Genomic DNA, 26,173 nt, shown 5'->3' with positions numbered 1-26,173 from the left:
AATAGAAAACAGACTGCAAACTTTACTTATTGGGAACATCGTTTGCTCAAAGGCATTTGCAGCCAGTGTGTGTGTCGATGCTACAGAGGCAGTAAGAGATAAGCTTTCAGAGAGTTAAACCAGCATTAATGTTCAAGTTCTTGCATAAAGTTTCTTTCAGTTTATTTATATACTTCCTCAGGAAATATATATGTCATAGAACTTCTACGTTCTACATTGAATGTACTGACGTGGACCCGGTTAAAAGAAATAAATAAAATGCTGATGATCATCATATAAGCAAGGTTGTTCATTTCCAGTCTTCTGTGGAAAGAAATACCAGGCAATGGGAAAATATTACCTTGCTTGAAAACAGGTAAGGGTTGGTGACAGGGAGGGTGTCCAGCTGCAAAAAATCTGCCTCAACAAATTCTGCCTAACCCATGCAAGCATGGAAAAGTGGTCGTTATATGTCTTGCAAACAACTTGCACATGCAAGTGCTACCAGTCAAAAACTCCGCATACCAGAAGCCAGCAAGTGTATGGGGTCATCAGGAGAGAATGCACACCGTTTCAGGGCCTACCTCTCAACGGCATCAATGCGCACCGGCCCCCCTCACTGATATGAGGCCCCGCTTGCTAGATCAACTGGTTATCAAATAAAGCTCAATATTCTTCTAGCCATCGCACATCGTCTCTTTTTAACCAAATCCAGTGGCCAGCCTTCTCCACTGTAGTTTGGATACCGGTCATGGTGTTATTGACTTTACGATGAGTTAGGCCTAATGATAACAACAATAATGATGATAGTTGGGTTGGTGTATGTTTTCCGTACTTTATTTTATACTGGAAGAACAACTGTAGTCCTCATATAAACTCCTAAACTGCTGGGATTAATGCAAAATATGCAACATTTGAACTTGAATCTTGTAGACAAAATGTACATAGGGAATAAGCTGCCAAGGGGTTTGCAATTCGAAGGTAGAGGGACTGGCTGAGATCCTAAAACAAGGTTTCAGGGATAACATGCGGCGAAGACAGATGTATTTATGTAGTACAAAAATTGTTACTTCAGATATATATAGAAACCAACAACATGGTTAAAGGTTCAGCCCCACTGTGTGACACCTTGGGCAAGTGTCTTCTACTATAGCCTCAGCTGACCAAAGTCTTGTGAGTGGATTCAGTTGACAAAAACTAAAAGAAGCCTGTCGTGTGTATATATATATATATATATATAATAATAATAATAATAATAAAGGGTGAAATTAATTAATTAATTAATACTTAATAATTTTACCAAGTAGTTCAGTATGTTAAAAGAACCATTATCAGTAAACTTATACAAAAATTCTATAATTATGAGTATAATACAGCACCAAGAGAATCTTCTCAGATATATATATATAAAAACCAACAACATAGCTATAGGTTCAGTCCCACTATGTGACACCTTGGGCAAGTGCCTTCTACTATAGCCTCATTTCTCCGGGTGCTGTATGAATATTTGATGAGGTTTTAGAGTCAAGTTTTGACTACTATCTCTAGCATGGTGGTATCTTTTAGATACCCTTTATTATAATTTCATATATATATATATATATATATATATAATAATAATAATAATAATAAAGGGTGAAATTAATTAATTAATTAATACTTAATAATTTTACCAAGTAGTTCAGTATGTTAAAAGAACCATTATCAGTAAACTTATACAAAAATTCTATAATTATGAGTATAATACAGCACCAAGAGAATCTTCTCAGATATATATATATAAAAACCAACAACATAGCTATAGGTTCAGTCCCACTATGTGACACCTTGGGCAAGTGCCTTCTACTATAGCCTCATTTCTCCGGGTGCTGTATGAATATTTGATGAGGTTTTAGAGTCAAGTTTTGACTACTATCTCTAGCATGGTGGTATCTTTTAGATACCCTTTATTATAATTTCATATATATATATATATATATATATATACATGTCAGCATGTGTGTATTTTTGTGTCAGTGTTTGTCCCTCATCACTTTTTGACAGCTTGTGTTGGTGTGTTTATGTTCCCATAACCTAGTGGTTCAGCAAAGGGAACTGATAGAATAAGTACCAGGCTTAAACAAAAAAGTATTGGAGTTGATTTGTTTGACTAAAATTCTTCAAGGTAGCACTCCAGCACTGGAACTAGGTGTTTGGGGGAAAAAAAACTTCTTATTTCTTTATTGCCCACATGGGGGCTAAACATAGAGGGGACAAACAAGGACAGACAAAGAGATTAAGTCGATAATATCAACCCCAGTGCGCAACTGGTACTTAATTTATCGACCCCAAAAGGATGAAAGACAAAGTCGACCTCGGCAGAATTTGAACTCAGAACGTAATGGCAGATGAAATACCACTAAGCATTTCGCCCGGTGAGCTGGCAGAAAACTTCTTAACCACACAGCCTCACCTAAATCTTAAAACAGAAAATGAAAGGGCTTGCCTGGCAAGTTACTTCATGACCTTGCTGGTACCAGATATATGTTAAAAGGCACCCACTACACTCTGTAAAGTGGTCGCTGTTAGGAAGGGCATCCAGCTGTAGAAACCACAGTAAAACAGACAGCAGAGCTTGGTGCAGCCCTTTCAGCTTGCCAGCTCCTGTTAACCCTTTAGCATTCAGATTATTCTGTTAAAATGTAAGGCTTATTCATTCATATTCTTTTGAATTAATCATGCATCATCTCGTAGCTTTGAGATTTTGTTGTGTGGACACCCCCAGATGATGAAGTAGGCTAGCCCAATACGTAGATATAGAGGGAGAAGTCTAGACGTCGAGGAGTTGAGTAGAGGTCATCCGGACATGCGATATAACAGTGGCGACGAGGATTTCGTAGCTCACACAGCCACTGTGTAGTATTGCGATATAACAGATTTTGAAGATGTGACTGCTTGTGCTTAGATTGGCATTGTAGGGTGGGCGTGATAGGCTGGATGTGGCCAGTTTCAGCATAAAGCAAAGTAGAATATTTGGGTTGGATATGGGCAGTTTAAATGCTAAAGGATTAAACTATCCAACCCATGCTAGCATGGAAAATGTCCATGTGAGGAGATGGAGGATATATTCCAAGGAGAAATTATAAAAGAACTGGTGACAGATTCCTCCATGAGAATTGAACCACATGTCTATAAATTAAATGAACCAACCATTATCGTATAAATGCAGCAATACCTAATAATCATTAGGCGGCAATCTGGCAGAAACGGTAGCGCGCCAGGTGAAATATTTCTTTATTGCCCACAAGGGGCTAAACATAGAGGGGACAAACAAGGACAGACAAAGGGTTTAAGTCGATTACATCAACCCCAGTGCATAACTGGTACTTAATTTATCGACCCCGAAAGGATGAAAGGCAAAGTCGACCTCGGTGGAATTGAACTCAGAACATAAAAACAGACGAAATACCGCTAAGCATTTCGCCGGCGTGCTAACGTTTCTGCCAGCTCGCTACCACGTGAAATACTTTGCAGTATTTCGTCTGTCTTTATGCTCTGAGTTCAAATTCCGCCGAGGTCAACTTTGCCTTTCATCCTTTCAGAGTCAATAAATTAAGTACCAATTGTGTACTGGGGATCATTCTAATCGACTGGCCCCCTCCCCAAAAATTTCAGCTATTGCACCTAGAGTAGAAAAGAATATTTAATAGTCATATCTGTTAATTAGAAATACTACCAGGCAATGTTGTTGTTTTTTTTTACTTTATTCAAATACAATGAAACTTTAAGTATTTTTTCCACACCTTTATTCTGAAGTTCAATGCCAGGCACAGCTGTTGTTAATCAAAGTAATATAACAAATTTGATAATTTAACTTAGCAACAGTAACTATCTCTCACTAGTAACTAAAGTACAATTGACACACACACACACACCTATTGGCTCATTAGTTTTAGTAGGCACAGGCATGGTTATGTAGTTAAGAAGCACGCTTTGCAACCATGCGGTTTCAGGTTCGGTCCCAATGCACAGCACTGTGGGGGGGCAAGTATTTTTCTACTTTAGCCCCATGTCAAACAATGACTGCCAAGCGAATTCGGTAGCAGAGACTGTTTTGAAGACCATCAAGTGTGTATGTGTATATCTATCACCGTGACCGACCAGGCTATCAGACGTTTCACGTCGCTGGTCACAATGCGCTTCGCATTGTTTTTAGCCTTCAAATGATGCCACCCCACTGGCTAAGCGAGCAGGCCAACAGAAGAAATAGTGAGAGAAAGTTGTGGCAAAAGAGTACAGCAGGGATCGCCACCCCCACCCCTGCCAGAGCCTCATGGAGCTTTAGGTGTTTTCACTCAATAACCACTCACAACGCCCGGTCTGAGAATTGAAACTGCGATCCTATGACTGCAAGTCCACTGCCCTAACCACTGGGCCATTGTGCCTCCACATGTGTGTGTGTGTGTGTGTATATATATATATATATATATAGGTCCAACCCATGCCAGCATGGAAAACAGACATTAAAAGATGATATATATATATATATATATAAACACACACACACACACACACACATATAGATACATATGTCTGTAGAATAAAATGTTACCAGGAAATGTTTTTATTTTATTCAAATAAAATTTTGCTAATACATGTTAACCTTTATTCTAAAGTTCAATACTTAAATATATATCATCAGCATCATATATATATATAACAAAAAGATGTTGATCTGACATTTTGTGTTTCCGTCACTCTTCAGCTTATAGAGTTATCTAGTACTGTTTCTGAAGAAGAGCTTTGCTCAAAACAAAAAAAACACCCTTCTGTCCTTCCCTGAGCATCAGCTAATACTTTACATGTACCATATGCTCGTGTTGTTTTTTTTTTTGTGTTTGTTCTTCGTTTTTTTTTTGTGTTTGTTCTTCGTTTTTTTTTATTTACTATATATACACACAAACACGCATATACATGTGTCTGTTGTTTGTGTTCCTCCACCACCCACTGCTTAACAACTGATATTGGGTTGTTTACATCCGTGTAACTTAGCAGTTCATCAAAAGAAACTGACAGTATAAGTGCCAAGGTTTTAAAAAAAGTAAGAAATGGGGGCAATTTGTTCAATGACACCCTTCATGGCAATGCCCCAGTATGGCCACAGACCAATAACTAAAACAAGGAAAAAATGAAACGGGGACAAACACCAATCCTCTATGTCATCGGCTTGTAAAATTGTTAAGATATTAAGATATGTTCTTAACATGAAACCAATGGTAGCCTTAATACACAAATAAAGAAATTTTAACCACCGATGTGGTGCTGAGTACTCATTCTCACTGTTTGACATTTATGCGTGTGTACACCTTAGCTATTAGCAAAAAAAGGCAGGTTTTGTAACATATCAAAATGCACATCCAACTTAACTTGGATGTTTCGTTTTAAATGTTATAGACTGCAGCAAATGTCCTGAGAAATGATCAAAGGATATACAAATTAATGTTGGTTACAAAGGCTGCTTCCATCACAAATAGGTATTTATACACAATACCCCCTTGTGGGTAGTAAAGAAATGGGTATTTATACACAGTAGGTATTTAAGGTGGCAAGCTGGCAGAAACGTTAGCACGCCGGGCAAAATGCTTAATAGTATTTCGTTTGCCGCTACGTTCTGAGTTTAAATTCCGCCGAGGTCAACTTTGCCTTTCATCCTTTCGGGGTCGATAAATTAAGTACCAGTTACTCACTGGGGTCGAAGTAAACGATTTGATCTGTTTGTCTGTCCTTGTTTGTCCTCTTTGTGTTTTTAGCCCCTTGTGGGTAGTAAAGAATTAGGTATTTATACACAACCCACCAGCTTTTTGCGACTTCACTGACTATTTAGTCAATGTTAAATTATAATCGATTTGATGGAATTTCAATCTGGCATTTAATTGTAGGGTACCTACTGCTGAGGAAGTGCAAATTATGCAAAAATCATGTGATATAATAATCCCATAAGCAGTTGCTGACGAAATTTCATCTGCCAACATAATCTGTGCTTTTTAGCACTTAACCCTTTTGCTACTGTATTTATTTTGAGATTATCTGTGCTTCTTTCAATTACTTTAAATATAACAAAGAATTTAGAAAAATAACTTAGTTATCATTAAGCTAGTGTTAGGAACATAAATTTTGACTAAGGTTTCGTGGAAGATTTTAATTCAAAACTTATGAAAAGACACTTGTACTCAGAGCCAAAGCCGGTTTCAGCCAGGTTGGTATCAAAAGGGTTAAGAATTGTTTCTGTATTATATATTTTAACCCTTTTGTTACCATATTTATTTTGAGGTACTCTGTGTTTCTTTCAATTGATTTTAAATATAACAAAGAATTTAGTAAAATAACTTAGTTATCACTAAGTTGGTGTTAGGAACATAAATTGAGACTAAGGTTTGGTGGAAGATTTTAATTCAAAACTCATGAAAACAAGACATTTGTACTCAGAGCCAGAGCCGGTTTCAGCTGGGTTGGTAACGAAAGGGTTAATGCCAATACAAGATGATTCCTCAGGACAATTTCACAGCTTACAGAATGTGCATAAGTGTATAAATATAGAGGAGGGGGGAGGATGTTACAGTCTTCTTGCCTTGACTAGATGTGATCATTGTAAACGAGTATGACTGTTATGCAGGTGGAGTCCTTCCTTTTCACTCTTCCATGAAAATATTTTCGGTCATGGAGAAATATCTCACTTGGAAACAGGTGAAGATTGATGATATGAAGAGCATCCAGTCATAGAAAATACGACTCAATGAATTCCACCTAACCCATGCAGGCATGGAAAAGATGGACGTTAAAAATGACAACGACGATGATGATGATGATGATGGATTGTGCAATTTATTGTGCAAAGGAACAAGGGAATAACTAACTATGGAAACAAGAAAGGGTTGGTGAAAAGAAATGTATCCAGACATAGAATAATGCCATAACAAAAATTGATCCGTTCCATGCCAGTAAGGGGAAAAGCAGGCATAACAACAACAACAACAATGCCACCATTGAAGACAATGATGACGGCTTTAAACAAAAGAAGATTTAGCTAACTGATTAACTAAATTCAATTTGGAAATATCAGATTTTTTTCACCTTGTTCACTGACAACATTTGTTTTGTTACTAGTGGTTCTTTCTTTGGAAATGAAGAATGCCACAGACATAGAAATGCCATTTTCTGCGTCTGAGGTAATTGTCTTCAAAGCCATTCTTTTCGAAGAAGACCAAGTGTCTCGACCATTTGTGAATTATTCACTCCTAATGCTAAATCAACTTACTGCAATTTATTAATTTATTTCTTTTATTTTTTCTCCTATGATCTTTTATTATTCATTACATCATTCAATGCAAGTATTCATGCATACATATTGTGTGTGTATGTAGGTGCATTTTTTTGCGCACACACATATCTATTTAGGTGCAGAGTAGCAAGTGACTAACTTGAGCAATATATATAAACAGGGTGTGCTGAATATATTGTCGTCTAAATTACGCAAAAATGAAAATAACAGACATCTCATTTTAACAGATATATTGACCAAAATTACATAAGACTATCTTGAAAAACTAATTACTATTACTCTTTTACTTGTTTCAGTCATTTGACTATGGTCATGCTGGAGCACCACCTTTAGTCGAGCACTTATTTTATCAGTCTCTTTTGCCAAACTGCTAAGTTACGGGGACGTAAACACACCAGCATCGGTTGTCAAGCAATGTTGGGGGGGGGGGACAAACACAGACACACAAACAAAACACATATATATATATATATATATATACATATATACGACAGGCTTTTTTCAGTTTCCGTCTACCAAATCCACTCACAAGGCTTTGGTCGGCCCGAGGCTATAGTAAAAGACACTTGCCCAAGGTGCCACGCAGTGGGACTGAATTCAGAACCATGTGGTTCGTAAGCAAGCTACTTACCACACAACCACTCCTATGCCTATGGGTGTAAATTTTTTTAATAAAATTGCCATTGGCTTCAACCACGGCCTCCAGAAAACTTCAGAATCTCCTGCAACTCTTCTGGACGGTCTCCTTATATAAGTTGGTGAATGCTGCCATAGTCCTTGCTTTCAGTTCATCTTTGGTGTTACAAGGAGTTTTGTCGGTGTCTCGCTCAACTGCACCCCACACATAATAATCAAGGGGGTTGTAGTCTGGGGAGTTAGGTGGCCAGATGTTATGGGTGATGTGGTCATAGAAATTACCTGACCCCATGACTGGTTTCTCCTGCCTGTGTGGCATGGTGCGGAGTCCTGTTGCCAGACATAGGGTCTTCCAGCAGCCACCCTCTTGACCCAGGGCAGCACTACCTCCTCCAGACACTTGACGCAGGCCTCTGTGTTGAGTCTGAGGCTGTGTGGGAAGATGAATGGCAGCATAACATCACCATCACTGGTGATCACTCCAAACACCATGATGTTGACGGGATGTTTGATTTTTATCACTCTCAGTACATGCCCAAAGATTGCACTGTCCTCAGATTGACACCCAAACACTCTGAAACGTTTGTATTGGAGCTTCCAGAGTGAATTCCATATATATATATATATTGGCGTTAGGAAGGGCATCAAGCTGTAGAAACTTTGCCAGATCAAGATTGGAGCCTGGTGCAGCCATCTGGTTCACCAGTCCTCAGTCAAATCATCCAACCCATGCTAGCATGGAAAGTGGACGTTGATGACGATGATATATATATACAATCACATACATATAAACACACATATCAAACCATATATATATATACACACACACTCACATGCACACGCGCACGCATGCCTGTAGGGCCTGGCTTTATTTCGGGCGTACGTCGGAGCGTGTGCGTGTGTGCCTGTAGATTTGCATGCACCCGCACCGCAAGAGTCTTCTCCATCAATCTTTCAGTTGCGAAGTGTGTCCTTGCATGCATATATATACACACATATAAACACACATATAAACCCCTACATTTGTACACACACGCACACACATACATACATTCACTCCCACGCACGTACACACACACATTTACATATATATACAATACACGCACACACACATACGTACAAACACACACTAATTCACATACACACCGACACATATACATACACACAACACGCGCACGCACACATACACATACGTACACACATATAAGCACAGACACACACATACATACGCACACATATGCATGCACATGCGCGAAAAAAAAACCCACAACCCCACGGACACATGCATATACATCCATTTACGCTTACACACACACACGGACACACAACTACACGCACATACATACACACGCACATCCCATACGGCACACAACCATACATACACGCACACAATTATACATACGTATATATACACACACACGCACGTACAAGCACACATACACTAAGTTAAGCACACTTACTCGTCATACACACAAAAAGAAACGCACACGTACACACACACATACTACAACAAAACACACACACGATACATATACACGCACACACACATACCTCCCTGTTTCTGACCTGCCTTTCTGACTTGCTAGGGTACCCCCACACCACTCCTTAATTCTACTACTGCCTGCTACTAGCCATTGTCCACCATACACACACACACACACACGCACACACTTGTCATCTCGCACACCTTTTTTACCATTCCTTCTTTGATATAGCTCTCTTGTTTTTAAAAACATTTTCCTCCATTTTTACCACTTCCGTCTTTTACTATGTGACCTCGTGAATACCACCAGCGATTTTTTTTTCCTCTGTCCTCCCATCTCGGGATCTTTCCTTCTCTTATGTTTCCGACGAAGAGCTCCGCTCGAAACGTCAAACCCTCCTTCTTCCCTTCTTTCCTGAGCATCCAATAATACTTTATTTGTTCCACATCCTTGCGTTGTTGTCTTTTTGTTTTCTTGTTTGGATTAACTTTATATATATATATATATATATATATATAAGGAGACATGTTGAGTCAAGTACGTCAACATCAAAATAAAATTCAAATGGAAATTGTAGTTAAGACACCTGTACTGGTGACACATAAAAAGCACCGTCCGAACGTGGCAGATACTAGCGCCACCTGACTGGCATCTGTGTTGGTGACACGTAAAAGCACCAACCAATCATGGCCGTTTGCCAGCCTGCTTTGGCACGTAAAAAACACCCACTACACTCACGTAGTGGTTGGCGTTAGGAAGGGCATCCAGCTGTAGAAACACTGCCAAATCAGACTAGAGCCTGGTGCAGCCTCCATGGCTTACCAGACCCCGGTCAAACCGTCCAACCCATGCTAGCATGGAAAACGGACATTAAATGATGATGATGATGATAAAGACATACATACACACATGTACATATCAAACCATACACACACACCACATCACAGGCATGCAATATGTATATGAACATGAGAGGGAAAGAGAGGGTAAAGAAAGATGTGTGAATAATTTCAACACTGCATAACTGTAGAATGACCACTGAAGCCTTTCTCGAATGATGAAGCATCAATCTTTAATGTGCTTTCACCAACTTTTCCTGGCCATGTATCACTATATGCGTGTGTTTGAGTTTGGAGTGTGTAAATTAGAAGAAACTCATTTAAAAACAATATTTCTTTCTTAGAATTTCCTTGCCTACAAAACGACAGCAACAACAAATAAGGCCACACAACATAGGCTGTAGTACTTAACACATCTTGTTTTGGCAAGTTAAGTAGTAAATCTATCACAAAACAAACACCGAACAACATAAGACTAAAATATAATGTTAGATGTCATGTAAATATTATACAGGAAATATGACATGGAACAGACAGCAACCACTCTGTAGGGAAGAAGAGATACTTTGGCACGATAAAACACTGGAAATCATAAGAAGAAACACAGAATTCTACCTGCCAGAATTTGCTTCCAAGAGGCAAAGTGGCTGAGTTCCTTTCGAGCAAGAGGCAAAGTGGCTGAGTTCCTCTCGAGCAGGAGGCAAAGTAGCTGAGTTCCTTTCAAGCAGGAGGCAAAGTGGCTGAGTTCCTCTCGAGCAGGAGGCAAAGTGGCTGAGTTCCTTTCGAGCAGGAGGCAAAGTGGCTGAGTTCCTCTCGAGCAGGAGGCAAAGTGGCTGAGTTCCTTTCGAGCAGGAGGCAAAGTGGCTGAGTTTCTCTCGAGCAGGAGGCAAAGTGGCTGAGTTCCTTTCAAGCAGGAGGCAAAGTGGCTGAGTTCCTTTCGAGCAGGAGGCAAAGTGGCTGAGTTCCTCTCGAGCAGGAGGCAAAGTGGCTGAGTTCCTTTCGAGCAGGAGGCAAAGTGGCTGAGTTCCTTTCGAGCAGGAGGCGAAGTAGCTGTTTTCCTTTCGAGCAGGAGGCGAAGTAGCTGTTTTCCTTTCGAGCAGGAGGCAAAGTGGCTGAGTTCCTTTCAAGCAAGAGGCGAAGTAGCTGAGTTCCTTTCAAGCAGGAGGCAAAGTGGCTGAGTTCCTTTCAAGTATTTATTTATTTATATATATATATATATATACACACACAATCACATGCACATACACGCACATATTAAACCATATATATATATATATATATATATATCATCATCATCATCATCATCATTTAGCGTCCGTTTTCCATGCTAGCATGGGTTGGACGGTTCAACTGGGGTCTGGGGAACCCGAAGGCTGCACCAGGCCAGTCAGATCTGGCAGTGTTTCTACAGCTGGATGCCCTTCCTAACGCCAACCACTCCGAGAGTGTAGTGGGTGATTTTATGTGCCACCGACACAGGTGCCAGACGAGGCTGGCGAACGGCCACGCTCGGATGGTGTTTTTATGTGCCACCGACACAGGTGCCAGACGAGGCTGGCAGACGGCCACGCTCGGATGGTGTTTTTATGTGCCACCGACACAGGTGCCAGATGAGGCTGGCGGACGGCCACGATCGGATGGTGTTTGTTACGTCCCCAAAGCACGGAGGCCAGTCTATGCGGTACTGGCTACGGCCACGTTCGGATGATTTTCTTGTGTGCCACCGGCACTGGTACCACAAAGATACAAATTCCATTGATGTTCATCTATTTTGATTTGTTTTGATTTGATTTTCACTTGCCTCAACAGGTCTTCACAAGTGTCACAAGAAGGAAGGTATGCACAGGTGGACTGACTACGTCCCAGGTAGGGGCCACGGGTTATGGCCTGACTAGTCTTGCCGGGTCTTCGGATGGTGTTTTTATGTGCCACCGACACAGGTGCCAGATGAGGCTGGCGAACGGCCACGATCGGATGGTGTTTGTTACGTGCCCACAGCACGGAGGCCAGTCGATGCGGTACTGGCTACGGCCACGTTCGGATGGTTTTCTTGTGTGCCACCGGCACTGGTACCACAAAGATACAAATTCCATTGATGTTCATCTATTTTGATTTGATTTGATTTGATTTTCACTTGCCTCAACAGGTCTTCACAGGTCTTCACAAGTGTCACAGGAAGGAAGGAAGGTATGCACAGGTGGACTGACTACGTCCCAAGTAGGGGCCACGGGTTATGGCCTGACTAGTCTTGCCGGGTCTTCGGTTGGTGTTTTTATGTGCCACCGACACAGGTGCCAGATGAGGCTGGCGAATGGCCACGATCGGATGGTGTTTGTTATGTGCCCACGTCACAGAGGCCAGTCGATGCGGTACTGGCTACGGCCACGTTCGGATGGTTTTCTTGTGTGCCAACGGTACTGGTACCACAAAGATACAAATTCCATTGATGTTCATCTATTTTGATTTGGTTTGATTTGATTTGATTTGATTTGATTTTCACTTGCCTCAACAGGTCTACACAAGTGTCATAAGTAGGAAGGTATGCACAGGTGGACTGACTACGTCGCCGGGTCTTCGGATGGTGTTTTTATGTGCCACCGACACAGGTGCCAGATGAGGCTGGCGAACGGCCACGATCAGATGGTGTTTGTTGTGCCCACAGCACGGAGGCCAGTCGATGCGGTACTGGCTACGGCCACGTTCGGATGGTTTTCTTGTGTGCCACCGGTACTGGAACCACAAAGATATATATATATATATATATATATATATATACATGTGTACATACACACATGTACATATCAAACAATACACAAACGTGGCCTAGTGGTTAGGGTATTGCACTTATGATCACTAAATCATGGGTTCAATTCCCAGAGCAAGCAGTGCATTGTGTTCTTGAGCAAAATACCTCATTTCAAGTTGTTCCTGTCCACTCAGCAGTATATAAGTGACCTTATGATGGATTAGCCTTCCAATAGGGAGTCATGTTGGCCTGCTCAGCTAGCCATCAAGGTGGCATCACTCGAAGATAAAACAATGTGAAGCACATTGTGACCAGCGATATATAACAACATCAAAAGACGGCGAGTTGGCAGAAACTTTAGCACATCAGGCGAAATGCTTAGCGGTATTTCCTCTGTCTTTACGTTCAAAGTTCAAATTCCACCGAGGTCAACTTCGTCTTTAATCCTTTCAGGGCCAATAAATTAAGTACCAGTTGCATACTGGGGTCAATCTAATCGACTGGGCCCCACCCCCACTCCCCAAAAATTTCGGGCCTTGTGCTTAGAGTAGAAAAGATATAACAACATCCAATAGCCTGGTCGATACTGCAATAACATGGTATACATACATTAATAAGCATGCACACACACACATATCATCATTTAACATTTGTTTCCAATCTGACATGGGTTAGATAGTTTGACAGGTGCTGGCAAACCAGAAGACTGCACCAGGCTTCGCTATCTGTTTTGCATGGTTTTTACAGTTGAATGCCTTTCCTAATGCCAACCACCTTACAAAATATTCCAAGTGGTTCTTACATGGCACCAGCACCAGCGATGTCTGTTTTGGCATGGTTTTTACAGCTGGATGTCCTTCCTAATGCCAACCACTTTACAGAGTAGCCTCGGTGCTTTTTACATAGCGTTGGGTGTCTGAAACATGCTTCCATATCCGTCACAAATGTCTGGGTGTTTTTCATTTGTGTTAATAATACTGGGTCAAACATGTCTTTCTTCCAATGTCTTCCAATTAAACCACCAAAGTAAAAAAATGAAGGCAGACGCACATCAAACGCAGTCTTACTTCTTTGCTTTATTCCTCAGTTTCGTTATTATCGATTAATAATCTGACTCGTACGTAGCTTTGTAAAAATCACAAAGCAACCGACTTCTCAGATGCTTTCATTTTATTAATGAAACAAACCCAAAGAGAACACAGAATTTTTGAAAATAAGTGTAAGCGACATGTGGAGAAAGCAATCACTAATGAAATATGAGCTGTAGTTAGGCTAAGTTTCATACATAAAGCAATTTATCTTTTCAAATATTAATATGGTCGTATCCAGTACAAAACTGTAATAATGAAATTGTAGGGTTTCTTTTTTTATTATTTATACATTGATTTATTTATTTTTACTGATTTTAACTTTCAAAGATTATATTCCTGTTCTTTCAAGTAAAGGAACAAAAATTTTCAGTGAAAATATGTGATGTGATGTGTGATATGCCCACGATGCAGAGGAGATGTTTAGGCATGTAGCTGTCTACAGATCTTACTTAAAGACAACATACATACAAACAGTATATCACTAACAGCGAGACCGGAGAAGACTTATTAGTGTTTGACTTCTGATATATCAATCATGCAAAAATGCATAGAGTTATAGCTGAGTTTCTCGATGACGATGGCGATGACAATGACGGCGACAATGACGGCGATGACGACAATGACGGCGACGACGAAAATGACGGCGACGACGAAAATCATAGCGACGATGAAAATGACAGCGACGATGACAATGACGGCAACGACAACAATGACGGCGACAACGACGATAATGAAAATGATGATGATGATAATGTTGATGATACTGACAACAATGTTGATGGTGGTGATGATGATGATGGCAATAGGGATTGCAATGACGATAATGGTGATGATGGTGATAGTGGTGGTGGTGATGATGATGATGAAGAGCAGTAAGAAAGAAGAGAGACACTGATGATAGTGATGCTGGTGATGGGGAGGACAAGGCATGATGATGATGACAATGACGATGATGCTAAATGGGAGGCAGAAGATACGTAATGATGATAATTATCCTGATGTAACAGCAGGCAGGAGGTAACAATGATTACAATGTTGCCATTTTGTTCACTTTCTTGTTGTAGAAGATGCTGGCATTGTCTATTTAATTGGTCATCACTGTCATTGCTGTTTAACTCCAGGCCATCTCTGACTCAGCAAACTAATGATCAAATGTGTTTCAACCATGACCATCCCACCTTTTTATATATATATCAAGGACAACATTATCCAACATTTCTTTCGATATTTTTGAAAGATGGTAGATGACAAGGGAGATTTGGTTGCTATTCCTAGCAAGTCAGATGATCATGTAGAGGCCCCTTCATTATTTTCATTCGTTTATTCTTACCACTGTTGTTGTTGCTCTGGCTTTTTCCTCTCTGTGGTAAGAAACTCAACAGAGCTGAACAGCAACAGGTCTTCAGAGAAGAAACCCACCTCAACCAAGTATTTTGGCCCTTAACTTCTTACACTCTAAAAACTGGGGCAGGCTGCAACCAGATCATGAGTCCAGGGTGCCCTTCTTTTGACACTATTTAGCCACTTGGATATTGGAGACTTGCATACATTTATCCCTTTAGCCTTCGCATTATCCTGTTAAATCTAATGCTTATTTATTCGCACTGTCTTGGATTAATTATGTATTATCTTGTAATTTCAAGAGTTTGATGTGGTAGTTTATTTTTAGAATGACATTGTAGAGTAAGTGTGAGGGGCCAGATATAGCCAGTTTGCTTATGAAACAGATAGAATATTTTGGCCAGATATGCCAGTGCCGCCTTGACTGGCTTCTGTGCCAGTGGCATGTAAAAAGCACCAACCGATCATGGCCGCTGCCAGCCTCTCCTGGCACCTGTGCTGGTGGCACGTAAAAAGCACCCACTACACTCATGGAGTGGTTGGCATTAGGAAGGGCATCCAGCTGTAGAAACTCTGCCAGATCAGACTGAACCTTGTGCAGCCTCCTGGCTTCTCAGACCCCGATCGAATAATCCAACCCATGCTAGCACGGAAAACGGACATTAAACGATGATGATGATGATGATGGTCAGTTTAAATGCTCAAGGGTGAAACCACTTGGAGATTTCATGTAATTGTAATTCCTCCCCATTGACTCAGCTTCCAAATTTATTCTTAAAGAAGAAACAACGTTGGTTGTCTCTTCTCTTCATCTCATTGCATAAAGATGTTTCCCCTCCAAGTTCATAGTCTTACAAGCTACTCAGCAACCTCGCTGGTGCTGATGCCATTAAAAAGGCACCCAGTACATGCAGTAAAGTAGTTGGCACTGGGAAGAGCACCCAGCCATGGAACCCATGCCAAAACAGATGCTGGAGGAACATGATGCAGACCCCAGGCCCATCAGAGACTGTTAACCCTTTCATTACTGTATTTATTTTGAGATGCTCTGTGTTTCTTTTAATTACTTTAAATATAACAAAGAATTTAGTAAAATAACTTAGTTATCATTAAGCTAGTGTTAGGAACATAAATTGCGACTAAGGTTTCGTGGAAGATTTTAATTCAAAACTTATGAAAACAAGACATTTGTATTCAGAGCCAAGGCCGGTTTCAGCCGGGTTGGTTATGAAAGGGTTAAATTGTCCAACCCATGCTGGCATAGACCGTGAACACGAAATGGTGGTGATGATGATGATGATGTTTTTAATGTGGTGGTGGTGGTGGTGATGTTTTTAATGTTACAGTAGTTATTACTGCTTTTGAGTTGTCATCTCCATTGGTAATGGTGTGGTTATAAAAATCTACAAATTCTTGATGCCACTTTTTATTTTATTCTAACCTTCCATATTTTTATTTCAAAACAGAAATTTTAATTTTAAGGAAAAAAAAACTATATATATATATATATATGTGTTTCTTCATTTTTCTTTTTCCTTTCTTAAAGGTTTATTTATTTACAGTTTTCACACACAGACATAAATCAAAACTTGGTTTTCTACATACATTCCTATATTTTAACATTGCCATCACCTCTCTCCCCCATTACACACACACACACACACATACATGCATGCATACAGATAAGGCATATACATACACATACTGGCAATTACATACAGATTCGCACAATGCATAATCTTCCAGAATACATGTATACAGATACAGGGCATAAATAAACATACATATAAACAAAACATCATAAGAAATATATTAATACCAATTGATACATAAACACATAACGAATATTAATATATACGAACACACACACACACACACACTCATATATCAAGTAATACACATACTGACAAAGTTGAATACAACAATGCTTTAAAACATATTCCTCGAAACCTGTAATACATATATACATACAAATACATATACACACACACACACATACACACACACATGCATACACACACACATCATACAGAAGTATAAGACACACTTGTACATAAACATATAATATATATTAATGCATATAAACACACACACAATGCATATACAACACACACACACATACAGAAGAATAAGACACATTTGTACATACACATATAATATATATTAACGCATATAAACACACACACACAATGCATATACAACACACACACACACATCATGCAGAAGTACAAGACACACTTGTACATAAACATATAATATATATTAACACATATAAACACACACATACAAACTACATGCTCACATATACTGACAAGCTTAAAAGTACAATACATTGACATACGCTTCCAACTACAGAATATATACATGCATACAAATACAGAGATAAAGGCACGCTTATACATAAACATATAAAGTGTATTAGCATATATACACGCAAATACATATTCACATTATCATCATCACCATCATTATTATTACCATTATTGTGTGCACACACATATATCTCTACACGTAGACATACATAAATCACATATAAATATATACTGATAAATGGCTAGTTGCTTATCGAGATTATAGATAGGTCAGCATTTTTATAAAGCTCAACTAACGGTCAGGAAAAAAAAAAGTTTGTGATAAGACAGCAGAAAAATGTTTTAATATTCATTCAGTCTTTGCCAGAAGTTGTTGGAAATCAGCAATGATTTCAAATATACATCTATCTATTGTAGAAATAAAGATGAAAGCAAGCATCAATAATGGGAAGCTGTGTTCAATTTATTTGGCTGTTCTGCGAGACCTAGCAAGAATTTAACAGATTCATAAGCAATAACGGGAATATTGTTTGTAGTCTGAGGCAAGATACAGTGTCTATATCTAAGTTCTTGGTGTGTTGGTGACATTAAGCTGTGGGGTGGGCAGGGATATGAAGGAAAGATGGAGAGAAGTGTACAGAGGAGCGGAGGCGGTGAGTATTAAAGGCAGGGTGGAGGAAGAGGAATAAAAATGTAAGTAATAAGGCAAGAAACAAATAAAGAGAATCAATGATGGATGTGTAATGTCAGTGTGCATACTCGACAGAGTGTAAGTACCTTGAGAGAAATGTTGGACCTAAGAAGCATCAGATGTGGTGTGCAAGAGAGACGACTGCGCTGGTATGGTCATGTGGCAAGAATGGATGAGAACAGCTGTGTGAAAAAGTGCCACACCCTAGCGGTTGAAGGAACCTGTGGAAGAGGTAGCCCCAGGAAGACCTGGGATGAAGTGGTGAAGCACAACCTTCAAACTTTGGGTCTCACCAAGGATATGACTAGTGACCGAGACTTTTGGAAATATACCATGCATGAGAAGACCCGGCAAGCCAAATGAGACCATAATCTCATGGCCAATGCCAGAGGCGTTACCATCCCACTTATGCATACCTTTTCCTTCTTTGGACACTAAAACTCTGCTTGTGAAGACCTGTTGAGGCAAGTGAAATCAAAATCAATCCGTGCTAGCGGGGTGCAAAGAGCACCATACGAGTGTGATCATTGACAGAGCGGCTAACCGGCTTCTGTGCCAGTGGCACTTAAAAGAGCACCATTCGAGTGTGATCGTTACCAGTGTCACCTTACTGGCACCTGTGCCGGTGGCATGTGTAAAAGATTCAAGCAAGGTCATTTCCAGTACCGTCTGACTGGCCCCATGCCGGTGGCACGTAAAAGCATCCACTACACTCTTGGAGTGGTTGGCATTAGGAAGGGCATCTAGCTGTAGAAACTCTGCCAGACCAAGACTGAAGCCTGGTGCAGCCATCTTGTTCGCCAGCCCTCAGTCATTCATCCAACCCATGCTAGCATAGAAAGCAGACGTTAAATGATGATGAATGAAGGAAAGAAGGGAAAATGTGACTGAAAGAGTATAAGATACTACTATGGCACATCGTTGGTTATGACAACAAGGGTTCCAGTTGATGTGATCAACGGTACAGCCTGCTCATAAAATTAACGTGCAAGTGGCTGAGCACTCCACAGACATGTGTGCCCTTAACGTAGTTCCCAGGCAGATTCAGCGTGACACAGAGTGTGACAAGGCTGGCCCCTTTGAAAGACAGGTACAACAGAAACAGGAAGAAATAGTGAGAGAAAGTTGTGGTGAAAGGGTACAGCAGGGTTTGCCACTACCAACCCATCCCTACTGGAGCCTCATGGAGCTTTGGGTGATTTTGCTCAATAAACACTCACAACTCCCGGTCTGGGAATCGAAACTGCAATCCTACAACCGTGAGCCCTAACCCCTGGGCCATTGTGTCTCTACTATAAGATATAAAGAAAAAGATGAGGTAAAAGAAGATGAAAAAAAGGATACAGATATGAAAATTGGAAAGAAAATAAAGTAAGCTTAAATGATAAAGAGAAAGAGGGAGGAGAGAGAGAAGAAGTAGGGAGAGGGTAAGCTTGAATGAGAAAGAGAAGTGAGATAGATTTATTGTAAGAGGTGGGGGTAAAAGAGAGCAGAAGAAATGGGGAGAGAGTAAACTTGAATGAGAAAGTGGAGGGAGAGAGGCTGATTGTTAAAAGAGGGGGGAAGAGAGAGTAGTAAGGAGAGAGTAAGTTTAAATAAGAAAGTGGAGAGAGAGAGAGCAGAAGAAGGAGGGAAGGAGTAAGCTTAATTGAGAAAGTGGAGAGAGAGATTAATTGTAAAAGAGAGAGGGGGTTAAGAGAGAGTAGAAGAGGTAGAGATAAATAAAGGAGTAGGAAAAAAGAGTAGGAGAAATAAGAGAAAAAGAGAAAGGATGAGGAAGAGATAGATAGAAAGGTAGAGAGCAGTAAAAATAAAAGGAATTTTAAGCCAACCATAGAACCATACCAGTAGTTGTGAGAAAAAGAAAGACTTCTGGGAGGGAATATCTGAGCTGATTCTCTAACATGTGATGTTGGGTGATTCTAAAATTCTTTTAACAAATCACCAACAATGGCTTTTAATCGGAAAACTTCTGAGCAAGCTTGGCTGAGGATATTTACAGGAGATATTTTTCACTCGAAAAGATTTTCATTTGTGTTTTAGCAATTTTTTTTTTCTTTTTTCGAAATGGAAAACAGAAAAAGAAGAAAGTATGAGATGTTTTGGCACAGACGTTTTGGTGCCAACTATTTGGCATTGCTGATTCAAAGCTGATTTATTAGACATCAGGCTATTTCGTACAGTCTCTTTTACTCTTTTACTTGTTTCAGTCATTTCACTGTGGCCATGCTGAAGCACTGCCTTCAGTCGAGCAAATTGACTCCAGGACTTATTCTTTGTAAGCCTAGTACTTATTCTATCAGTCTCTTTTGCTGTACTGCTAAGTTATGGGGATGTAAACACACCAGCATCGGTTGTCAAGCGATGTTGAGGGGACAAACACACACACATATATATATATATATATAAAGATAGATGAAACCCTGCTAAGCATTTTGTCCACCATGTTAACAATTCTGCCAGGTTGCAGACTTGTTTCACACATGTATTAACATGAAATTTGGATGGAAAAATTAAATTTTATTACTTTGAAATTGCAAGCTTGTATCACTGAACCAAAAGTGGTCTCAGGTGCGTTGGTATCAAAAGGGTTAATTGTGAAAAAGTTGTTTTATTAAATTCTTCTTTATTTTCAAAATTAATAGAAACAGAAGCAGCATATTTCAACAGAGATAATCATCATCATTATCACCGTTGTCATCGTCGTCGCTTAATGTCCGCTTTCCATGCTAGCATGGGTTGGATGGTTTGACTGAGGACTGGCAAGCCAGGAGGCTGCACCAGGCTCCAATCTGATCTGGCAAGGTTTCTACAGATGGATGTCCTTCCTAATGCCAACCACTGAGAGTGCAGTGGGGGTGCTTTTTACGTGCCACCAGCATGGGAGCCAGTCAGGTGGCACAGGCATTGGCCACGCTCAAATGAAGCTTTTTATGTGCCACCAGTATGGGGGTCAGTCAGGAGGTACTGGCATTGGTCATGCACAAATGAGGCTTTTTTACGTGTGACCAGCACAGGAGCCAGTCAGGTGGCACTGGCATTGGCAACATTTGAATGGTGCTTTTTATGTGCCACCAGCACAGGTACCAGTCAGGAGGCACTGGCATCAGTCACACTCAAATGGTGCTTTTTACATGTCATTGGCACAGGTGCCAGTCAGGCAGCACTGGCATCAGGCAGCACTGGCATCAGCCAGAACTCCGATTTCACTTGGTTCAATAGGTCTTCATAAGCATGGCATATTGCCTGATGATTGAAGGCTACATTTAAATGGGCCGGTTATGTGACACTGGCATTGGCCGTAGCTACGATCTCACTTGGCTTGCCAGGTTTTCTAAAGCACAACACATCTCCAAAGGTCTTAGTCACTTATCATTGCCTCTGTGAAGCCCAACATTTGAAGGACATGCTCCATCACCTCATCTCATGTCTTCCTGGCTCTAACCCTCCCATAAGTTCCCTCCACTGTTAGTGGTGTGACACATTTTCACACAGCTCCTCATCCATACTCAATACCTGACCATACCAGTGCAGTCATCTCTCTTACACACCACACCTAATGCTTCTTATATCCAATTTTTCTCTCAAGGCGCTTATACTCTGTCTTGCATGCACACTGACATTACACATTCAGCGGATCATGCTAGCTTCATTTCTTTCAAGCCTACGCATGTCCTCAGCAGTCACAGCCATGTTTCACTACCATGTAGCAAGGCTGTTCGCACACAGGTATCATACAGTCTACCTTTTACTCTGAGCAAGAGATCCTTTGTTACCAACAGAAGTAGGAGCTCTCTGAACTTTGCCCAGCTTATTCTTATTCTAGCAGCTATGCTCTCACAGCCTCTACTCCCACTACAGACTTGGTCACCTAGGTAATTGAAACCATCAACTACTTCTAGTTTTCTACCCCCTGGCATGTAATGGACTCTGTTTTCTGTACATCTTCAGTGTTTATTGCACCTGTGCATCTGCCACACACAAAAGTATCAAAAGAAAAAATACTAGGATGAGTTTACAGAGAAGTACTTTTGAGAATATGGTCAAAAGTTCAAACCATAATATACTCAAGGTGTAGTTACACCTAATCAAAGTAGATTAATTCTGAACAAAAAAACATTTTACATTTTATTTTTGATAATCACCAAGAGAAAAAAATACAAGATTCAAGACAATATGAATCTAAAGCTATTTAGTAGACATGCCATAGTCACCTGTCAGCATTTGAATATTAAAAATATTTACCAATTGAAAATGTCTGAACATTAAGAAGTACAAGACGAACATATGAAAAATATAATGGAAACAACTACTTATAACCACAGATATTGTTATCAAGCAGTCATTATTATATATTTTAGGCAAGGCGGCGAGCTGGCAGAAACGTTAGCACACCGAGTGAAATGCTTAGCAATATTTCGTCTGTCTATACGTTCTGAGTTTATAAAAATCCACCGGAGTCGACTTTGCCTTCATCTTTTCAGGGTCGATAAATTAAGTACCAGTTGCGTACAGAGGTTGATGTAATCAACTGGCCCCGCTCCCCAAAAAATTTCAGGCTTTGTGCCTAGAGTAGAAAAGATTATATATTTTAGGCAAGGCAGCGAGCGGGCAGAAATGTTAGCACACCAGGCGAAATGTTTAGTGATATTTTGTCTGTCTTTATGTTCTGAGTTCCAAAATCCACCAAGGTTGACTTTGCCTTGCATCTTTTCAGGGTCAAAAAAATTAAGTACCAGTTACATACTGGGATCAATCTAATCTACTGGCCCCTTCCCCAAAAAATTTCAGGTCTTGTGCCTAGAGTAGAAAGGATTATATATTTTAGGAAGGATAATGAGTAGACAGAACTGTTTAGCAATAATTCATTGGTCTTTATGTTCTGAGTTCAAGTTCTGTGAAGGTTGACTTTGCCTTTCATGGCTTACTCGAGTGTACCTGGTTTAACACCACAACTTGGCACCTTAGGTACCTTTAAATGATTCCACTATTTACCCAGAATTCAGGCTAGGTCTCTGGTTTGAGTATCCCTCCACCCATCCGCATCCCCCACTTCCCAACAGTCTCTCTGAGACCCTGTCTGGCAGTTGGTGAGTTATGATGACAAGGGTTCCAGTTGGTCTGACCAATGAAGGAACCTGCTCATGAAATGAACATACATGTGGTTGAACACTCCCCAGACACTCTTTTACTTGTTTCAGTCATGTGACTGTGGCCATGCTGGAGCACCACCTTTAGTTGAGCAAACTGACCCCAGGACTTATCTTTTGTAAGCCTAGTACTTATTCTATCGGACTTTTTTGCCGAACCACTAAGTTACAGGGACGTAAACACACCAGCATCGGTTGTCAAGCAATGTTGGGGGGACAAACACAGACAGACACACAAACATATACACACACATGCATGCATGCATGCATACATACATACATACATATGTATGACAGGCTTCTTTCAGTTTCCATCTACCAAATCCACTCACAAGGCGTTGGTCAGCCTGAGGCTATAATAGAAGACACTTCCCCAAGGTGCCACGCAGTGGGACTGAACCCGGAACCACGTGGTTCATAAGCAAACTACTTACCACACAGCCGCTCCTACACCTTCTCAGGGAGATTTGGTGTGACACAGAATGTGACAAGGCTGGCCCTTTGAATTACAGGTACAACTCACTATCGCCAGCTGAGTGGACTGGGGCAACATGAAATAAAGGGTCTTGCTCAAGGATACAATGCACCACCGGAAATCGAACTCACAACCTTAAGATCATCAGCCAAATACCCTAACCACTGAGCCACGTACCTTCCATCACAACAAAAAGATAGAAAAAAAAAACAGGAAACTTATTAAATGTGGTCACAGATTTCATGCTCTATTTTCCAATTTTGTTCCAATTGTTTTTTAATTTGGTATACCAATTTAGTTTTGTGAGCTAATTACAAAAATTAAATTCTTTTTTTAAAAGAATTTTTTATTAATTTTAAAATCAATTAATAAAAAGCTTTTAAAGTTTACAAATTTTAATTTCAGCCAGCCAGAAGCCACTGTTATAAACATGACTGTAAATCTGTTTCCATAGCGACAAGCAAAGCTGTAGTCTGTCTTGTTTTTATTGTAACAAGGAAGACGCTGTATGTGTGCAACTGTAATACTTTCACCACTGCAACCACCACCACCACCACCACAAACAAGTTGTCTTTATATTTGCTTTCACTTTATTGCTTTCAGTCATTTTCTGACAGACAGCTACGGTGCAGCAAATGCCAGCTTCTGATTCCTGTTTTCTGATTGGCAGTATGTTGTGTCCTTGAGCAAGACACTTTATTTAACTTTGAATCTCTAACATTTTCCTAAATTTTTTCTGGAATAAACAGAATCCCAAATTTGGATTCAGCATGAAATATTACATCAATATACCAAATCTGAAGATTTTCAAATAATTAAATAATTTCATTACAGAAATATACTTGCATAGCAAGTGACCTGATCTGAGATCGTGTGCTGGAACGAAAACAATTGCAGCGTCGAAGGTGTTTATAAGCCATTTAAGAAACACACAAAATCCGTTAGATTCACTTCAGCATTTAAATTTGTCAAAATATTTTTGTCACTTTGAGACCGCGGCCTGTTCACGGAATTTTGTCAGTGAACAGGTTGCGTTCTCAGAGCAACGAAAATATTTTGACAAATTAAATTTAAATGTTGAAGTGAATCTAACAGATTTTGTGTGTTTCTTAAATGGCTTATAAACACCTTCCATGCTGCAATTATAATTAAAAAATTTCTAAATCTGTAACAGCAACCAAAAATATCCCAAAACACTTTTTATCATCAAAAAGGTTTCATTCCAAAATGATCACATTTAAGTCATTTGAGACTAATTAATTTAGAATTGCTAATATCCCACCAATAAGCTCACATCAGTGAACAGGAAAAGCTTAACTCAGTAGCATTTAAACTGGTCATAAGTGGCCCCAACATTCTATGTGTTTTATGCTAAAAATCACCAGATCCAAGCTCTCACATCTTCTCAACAATGTCATTCTAAAAATATACAATCACATCATCAAAATTTTGAAGCTACAAGACAATGCAGAACTAATTCCAAAGTATGTGAATATATAAACATGTTAACAATTCTGCCAGGTTGCAGACTTGTTTCACACATATATTAACATGAAATTTGGATGGAAAAATTAAATTTCATTACTTTGAAATTGCAAGCTTGTATCACTGAACCGAAAGTGGTCTCAGGTGCGTTGGTATCAAAAGGGTTAATTGTGAAAAAGTTGTTTTATTAAATTCTTCATTATTTTCAAAATTAATAGAAACAGAAGCAGCATATTTCAACAGAGATCATCATCATCATTATCATCGTTGTCATCGTCGTCGCTTAATGTCCGCTTTCCATGCTAGCATGGGTTGGATGGTTTGACTGAGGACTGGCAAGCCAGGAGGCTGCACCAGGCTCCAATCTGATCTGGCAAGGTTTCTACAGATGGATGTCCTTCCTAATGCCAACCACTGAGAGTGCAGTGGGGGTGCTTTTTACGTGCCACCAGCATGGGAGCCAGTCAGGTGGCACAGGCATTGGCCACGCTCAAATGAAGCTTTTTATGTGCCACCAGTATGGTGGTCAGTCAGGAGGTACTGGCATTGGTCATGCACAAATGAGGTATTTTTACGTGCGACCAGCACAGGAGCCAGTCAGGTGGCTGAATGCTAAAGGGTCAATA

At 40.1% G+C, this 26,173-nt stretch overlaps 1 protein-coding gene across 1 annotated transcript in view; it reads right to left on the bottom strand.

The window, feature by feature from the left end:
* Positions 1-26,173, bottom strand: part of LOC115210623 (polyribonucleotide nucleotidyltransferase 1, mitochondrial-like) — a 578,459-nt gene that overhangs the window by 489,583 nt on the left and 62,703 nt on the right. The gene's annotated exons all lie outside the window — the stretch shown is intronic.

This window comes from Octopus sinensis, linkage group LG4, assembly GCF_006345805.1.
Source record: "Octopus sinensis linkage group LG4, ASM634580v1, whole genome shotgun sequence".
Taxonomy (NCBI): Eukaryota; Metazoa; Mollusca; class Cephalopoda; order Octopoda; family Octopodidae; genus Octopus; species Octopus sinensis.
This window is presented reverse-complemented; position numbering and strand designations above follow the sequence as displayed.